This window comes from Alosa pseudoharengus, unplaced genomic scaffold, assembly GCF_046254945.1.
Source record: "Alosa pseudoharengus isolate Yale_2024_CS ecotype anadromous, Long Island Sound unplaced genomic scaffold, YU_APseudo_1.1 YU_APseudo_1.1_scf_18, whole genome shotgun sequence".
NCBI classification, from domain to species: domain Eukaryota; kingdom Metazoa; phylum Chordata; class Actinopteri; order Clupeiformes; family Clupeidae; genus Alosa; species Alosa pseudoharengus.
This window is the reverse complement of record NW_027468650.1, coordinates 27,161,889-27,168,295: the sequence shown is the minus strand read 5'-3', so window position 1 is coordinate 27,168,295 and position 6,407 is coordinate 27,161,889.

The following is a 6,407-nucleotide window of genomic DNA, read 5'->3' as shown; positions in this document are numbered from 1 at the left end:
TTGCTATGCTAGCGGGCTCTGCCGTGGCCGTAGAGAGAGGCACATAGCAGTATTCAAACACCTCCACGTTTTACCTACTTAAATACAGTTGCACGAGTAGTTGATGAAAAATGTTAGGGCACACAACATGAAACGTGACGATTTTCCAAGCGAATAAACATGAGAACTACAATGTGTGGCGCAATAGCACTTGGGAGTACTTCGACCTAGCGTGGTAATATTATTAACACCTAATTGTAGATCCTATCCACCACAGAGTTTAGAATCCATGCTGGATCGACCCTCAGCCTCTCCCTCCCCTCTGAGCGAGAGAGGCACACACACTAGAGATGCGCTGATGGGCTATTATTTCAACCATAACTGCATAGCAAAACTTATCATCCATCAGCCATCCATCAGCACTAAAGTTTGTTGACCAATTTTCAAAACTGCACCCGCCATCCGCTGGTTGTTTTAATGTAGGCTATATGGGTGATGCAGCGCTGCTGACGTGAGGCTAGAAAGCCCTTGCCTGTTCTAGAAAGACTGATCTAATGCAGCAAATATATTAAAAGGCAAAAGTCGTACATTAGCTAGGCCTATCCCCAGAATATCAGCAGCAAACTCAGTCTCTGTCGCGCAAAACAGTCTCCAAATAAAACGCACATCGGCCTGTTGCCTATTCTGCCAGCTTGTGACAATATATCGTCCAAAATGCTTGATTGCATTGCATTCTCCACATTTTTAGCTACATTTTCATGTACCACATCAGCATTTTTGTTCAGTGAATCTTTTGTAAATTGCTTTACAATTACCGTAGGGCCTATAGGCCTATTGCCTGGCTTGCCTCAGCTTCGGTCACGTCCTTTTACAATTTTATCATTGTAATAAAAAACGCAATTTGCCACATAATTTCAGCATGCTCCTGGCCTACTAATTAATGCCTATTGTAGGCTACTTTATTTTTTGCAAAAAGAAAGAAATCCTTGATAAAATAACAAGTCATTCACATTATAGGCTACTTTACACACTGTTATGTCAGGTTGACTGACAAGCCTGTTCTGAAGACTCCCATTCATTTTGACTGCACGAGCGCGTCTTTTTCAGACAGACATCGCAATTCATTTTATAGCCTAGCAGGCCATCGGACAAATATGACGCCTCGATATTAAAGAAACTCCGACTCCACATCTAAGTTTTCCGACTATTTTTCTTACCTTCTTTTTCCGCTGTGGATGTTAGTGAGTTTGTAGAAGTTTTAGCTCTTACGTTCTGAACATCTCGCACTGCCATCGCCCGATGTCATTTCTTAGTCATATCACTCTCTGTCTCTCTTTTAAATGCCTATTCCCTGAATGGTAGGCTACAATTATGTGTTTTATATATAGGCTAATATCTAAGCAAAATAACCCAGGCAGTCTCATCTAGGATATAACACAGGTTGAAGTTGGTTCTATTTAGGGAGGTGAACATCTGTAGATGACTCAGAAATGACATCGGAAGACAAGGAGTGAATATGGCAAGAGGCAAGCCGAAGTCTGCTGACAAGGGCCCGACGGTAATTGTAAAGCAATTTACAAAAGATTCACTGAACAAAAATGCTGATGTGGTACATGAAAATGTAGCTAAAAATGTGGAGAATGCAATGCAATCAAGCATTTTGGACGATATATTGTCACAAGCTGGCAGAATAGGCAACAGGCCGATGTGCGTTTTATTTGGAGACTGTTTTGCGCGACAGAGACTGAGTTTGCTGCTGATATTCTGGGGATAGGCCTAGCCAATGTACGACTTTTGCCTTTTAATATATTTGCTGCATTAGATCAGTCTTTCTAGAACAGGCAAGGGCTTTCTAGCCTCACGTCAGCAGCGCTGCATCACCCATATAGCCTACATTAAAACAACCAGCGGATGGCGGGTGCAGTTTTGAAAATTGGTCAACAAACTTTAGTGCTGATGGATGGCTGATGGATGATAAGTTTTGCTATGCAGTTATGGTTGAAATAATAGCCCATCAGCGCATCTCTAGTGTGTGTGCCTCTCTCGCTCAGAGGGGAGGGAGAGGCTGAGGGTCGATCCAGCATGGATTCTAAACTCTGTGGTGGATAGGATCTACAATTAGGTGTTAATAATATTACCACGCTAGGTCGAAGTACTCCCAAGTGCTATTGCGCCACACATTGTAGTTCTCATGTTTATTCGCTTGGAAAATCGTCACGTTTCATGTTGTGTGCCCTAACATTTTTCATCAACTACTCGTGCAACTGTATTTAAGTAGGTAAAACGTGGAGGTGTTTGAATACTGCTATGTGCCTCTCTCTACGGCTACGGCAGAGCCCGCTAGCATAGCAACATGCTAACACATTCGCGCCGCGCAACAGCGCGTTTGAGTGCACCTACCGACACGGGAGAGGTACGACTCAACTCGTGAAAGTTACGGTCGGTAAGAACATATATCACTACTGATTTTGGGTGGCGTGTTCCTTTAACTTTAAACTAAAATGTTTAGCAGGTCCGTGTTAGCCTGGCGAGCCAGACCCACATTAAAATGTAGGGTCTGGGCACTCACCGTTCGCAGTGCTCAGTCCGATGGGCGGGATAATCAGTTGTATTTCAAATTCTCTCTGCACGCAATAGGACGCAATAGGATATTTGTTTTCAAGTAGCAGGGAATTCAAGCCAAACCGTTGCAACTCTGACATCAATCATTATGTTAAGCCCACCAAACGACTCTATAAACGATTTCAATGCCTGATTAAGTTTCGATTTCTGGAGCTCACAAGCCAACGGAGAGTTGCTAGACTAGCCCTGGCAGCAAATGTAATTATAGGACATTTCCCTCGTGTTTTTGTTTTGGATATTAAACTTTGTATCCTCACGACCGAAATTCAAAATCCGCACATCAATAATGTGAAATCGGCACTTTCCTCAATTTTTCATTTGGCCTATCCCCGCTAGGCTGTCCTACATTGAAACCTGACATTTTAATTACAGACATGTTTGTAAACAAGCTAACTTACGCAGAAGTGTCAGCTACGTTGTCTCAACTAGGAGCAAGGGGGGTGGAGGCCGTAGAACGCAGAGTTGGAAAAAATCTGACAAGAATTCACTGGCCTAGCATGAGGCACGAAAATATGTATTTGGGCTCCTCTGTTGTTCTGTACGCGCGACTAGCCTATCGTTGGCTGTATTATGTTGGTAAAGGAGAATAGTAATGGAGAAAGAATCGAGAATGAGCAGTCCTTGCATTGGGGGAGGGTGGGGGAGCTGGTGGAGTGGACGTGATTAGGCCTAGGGAAGCTTATAGCCAGTTCTATGAACAAGGACGTAGCCTATGGTTATGGTAATGGTATTTCGCAGACGCTTCTGTTCAAAGTGACATAGGCTACAATTCTTTTATATTTATATTCATATTGTAACAACTGAGGCGACAAGGTTCAAATCAGAACATTTATTGGGTCAGGAGCAGGGAACACAGCAGGTAAAAACATTATTATTGAACACACAAGGCTATCACTAACACATGCACAAGGCTACACGAACGGGGTAGTCACATACAACACACAGGAATAAACACATGAGGTACAACCAAGGAAAGACATGCTAACACACACCACAAGGTACTTCCCAGAGAAAAATAAAACACAAATATTGAAGCATTTTGTGGAAAAAATAATCAAATATACAATGAGGGTTTGAATTCAATATTGTAATTTCAATTAGTCATTATTCAAGTTAAAAATTAAAACCCAGGCACTCACTACTGCATGCTGACAGCATTTTTTTGCCACTGCCCGAATGGATAATTGCTAGCCTATTAGGGGTTTGCACGGACGTCACGTTCTGGCTGGTAACCATGGTAACACAGCACGCGCAGCCATATTGGCGATACTCGGTGAATGAACTACAATGGAGTATTATGCACTTTGGATATCTTACGTGATTGTAGCCGTGTCTAAACAACAGAAAAGGTCATCAAAATGCATCTAAGATGCCAAGGCATACAGGGCAGGACTTGGACCACAAGAAAAGTCGCGATATTTCGAGAAATTACAGTTTATTGGCAGCGCAGATCCATATGAGTTGGGTGAGGGAGACGAAGTACCAAGTTCAACCACAAGCGCCCCCCTTCCTCTGATAACTTCTGGCATTATTCTACTTTCTCCCTGGTTTTTTAATACTTTTGGAAGTCGATACTTACATCAAATGTTTTTCTCAGTCTGACCTATTAGCACAACCTAAACACGGCAATAATTAACCATTGTCCTTGACGATGTTAGGGATTTACTTCAGTGCCTAATGCTTTCTAATGAGGCGAGTATCTCCAATATGGCGACGTCCAGATCTGATGTCACGCCGTGCAAACCCCTAATATGTTCATCAAAGGGAGCAAGATGGTGATGTTGAAGGACAGTGATCTGCACATAGAAAAAAAATCGCCAGAACATTCCAAGCTTCTCATTTTGATCGATATGTAGGCCTAATTTATGTCCCAGGTGTGCTAGGGATGGGATTAAGGTTGCGTGCACCCTTCGAAGAAAGAGGGGAAATGTCACTGAAAAGACAATCGACATCATACATTTATTTGCCTAGGTTTTGTAGGTATAGGCTTAGCTTAACAGTTTAAACTGCAAAAAAAAAAAAAACGTTGGTGCGTTTGACTCCCATAATGCCATATGTGCATGTTGGAATGTGATATATCGGTTATAGTAGGCCTAGTTGTATTTGCATTTACCTTGTGGTGTGTTAGCATGTGTAGTCTTTCCTTGGTTGTACCCATAGACTGTATATATATATATACAGTCTATGGTTGTACCTCATGTGTTTATACATGTGTGTTGTGTGTGACTACCCGTTCGTGTATTTTGCATGTGTTAGTGACTAGCCTTGTGTGTTCTATAATGATGTTTTGACCTGTCTGTGTTCCCCGCTCCTGACCCAATAAATGTACTGATTTGAACCTTGTTGCCTCAGTTGTTTCAATATGAATATAAATATCAATTAGTTGTATGTCACTTTGAACAGAAGCATCTGCGAAATACCATTATCATAACCATAACCAAATACGTCCTTGGTCAGCTGGCTACTAGCCTATATGCTTCCTTAGGCCTTATCACGTGCATCCCCCCCCCACACCCCCGCCCCAATGCAAGGACAGCTCATTCTCGATTCTTTCTCCATTACTATTCTCCTTTACCAACATAATACAGGCAACGATAGGCTAGTCGCGCATACAGAACAACAGAGGAGCCCAAATGCATATTTTCGTGCCTCGTACTAGGCTAGTGAAAAGGGGGGCGCTTGTGGTTGAACTTGGTACTTCGTCTCCCTCACCCAACTCATATGGATCTGCGCTGCCAATAATCCGTAATTTCTCGAAATATCGCACCTTTTCTTGTGGTCCAAGTCCTGCCCTATATGCCTTTGCATCTTAGATGCATTTTGATGAGCTTTTCTGTTGTTTAGACACGCTACAATCACGTAAGATATCCAAAGTGCATAATACTCCATTGCATATGGCCGCGCGTGCTGGGTACCATAGTTACCGGCCAGAACGTGACGTCGGTGCAAACTCCTAATTGTTACACGTGTTGTCCATGTCCAACAAAGCATTCAGTTCAAAGCAAATAAAGGTTATGTAATTCAAATCAAACTGAGAAGGGATATATTAAAGACACCCTATGCAGGTCTGGTTATTCCTTCGCTGTTTCTGGGTTTTCGCCTGATTTGGGCTCGCATTTTTCACGACATAGCTCCCCCTGCAGCTTCGGTAGCAAGTGACTGCTACGCTAAACCCCCACTAGCCATCAAGAAACCAAGCTAAACACACACAGGGCTCACAATAAAACAGTCAAGCAAACACATTGTTCAAGAGACTATCAAATCACATTACAAAAACAAGTTCACCCAAGGGTAGGCTACTTACAATTTCTACAGCAACAAAGCCAAGTCGGAGTCCGTTTTGCAGTCTTCTTTGAAACTACAATCTGACTACATTTTCGAGGCGCGATTGGATACTTCCGCTGAGTTACATCTGGATGTGTTCGGACCGCGACCAGAAAGTTGCATATTCGGTTTTTCCGCAGAGAAGCACTAGGGGGAGACGAAGCACCCACCAAACGACCCAAAAAGTGTTGTAGAACAATCAGAACGACTCTCAACCTGCATAATTAAGGTAATTTTTGCTAAAATTGTTGCATAGGGCTTCTTTAAAGAAAGTATTTTGCTGACAAATTCGGAAGAGATACAGCTCAAACAGATTTAATGCTAGTCGGCTCGGCAAGAAGAAGGCTTGTAGTTTGTAGTTGTGTTGTAGTCAACAGCAAACTTTTCTGTTCTCGCTGGTCACTCTAAAAGTATAATATTTCAAATCTGTCGCTTAGCCAAGTAGTTCAATCATATTAAGTTTCTTTTCAAAGTTCTCACTA